Here is a 294-nt window from a genome sequence, read left to right as displayed (position 1 = left end):
CCCCGCCGCGCGCCCCACCTCCCCCGGGGGGCCCGCCGCCACGCGCGCTCTCCCAGCTCGGCGAGCACCCGGGCCGAGCGCGGGCGCGGGCGGGAGCCAGGGAAGTCCCGAACCCAGGGCCGGGGCACGGGAGGCGGCGGCGGCTCTGCCGGCGTTGCCGAATTCTTCATTATTAAAGGGATGGACGTGTCTCTTTTACTAAGTTTTTTACCTCCTTTGGGGAGGGCCGGTCTTGCTCTGGAGCTCAGCTTCTTGCAAAATCTAGGTTAGCACCGAGCAGGGGCAGCCGCCGCG

Source organism: Tupaia chinensis, unplaced genomic scaffold (genome assembly GCF_000334495.1).
Source record: "Tupaia chinensis unplaced genomic scaffold, TupChi_1.0 Scaffold000098_1, whole genome shotgun sequence".
NCBI classification, from domain to species: domain Eukaryota; kingdom Metazoa; phylum Chordata; class Mammalia; order Scandentia; family Tupaiidae; genus Tupaia; species Tupaia belangeri.
This window is presented reverse-complemented; position numbering follows the sequence as displayed.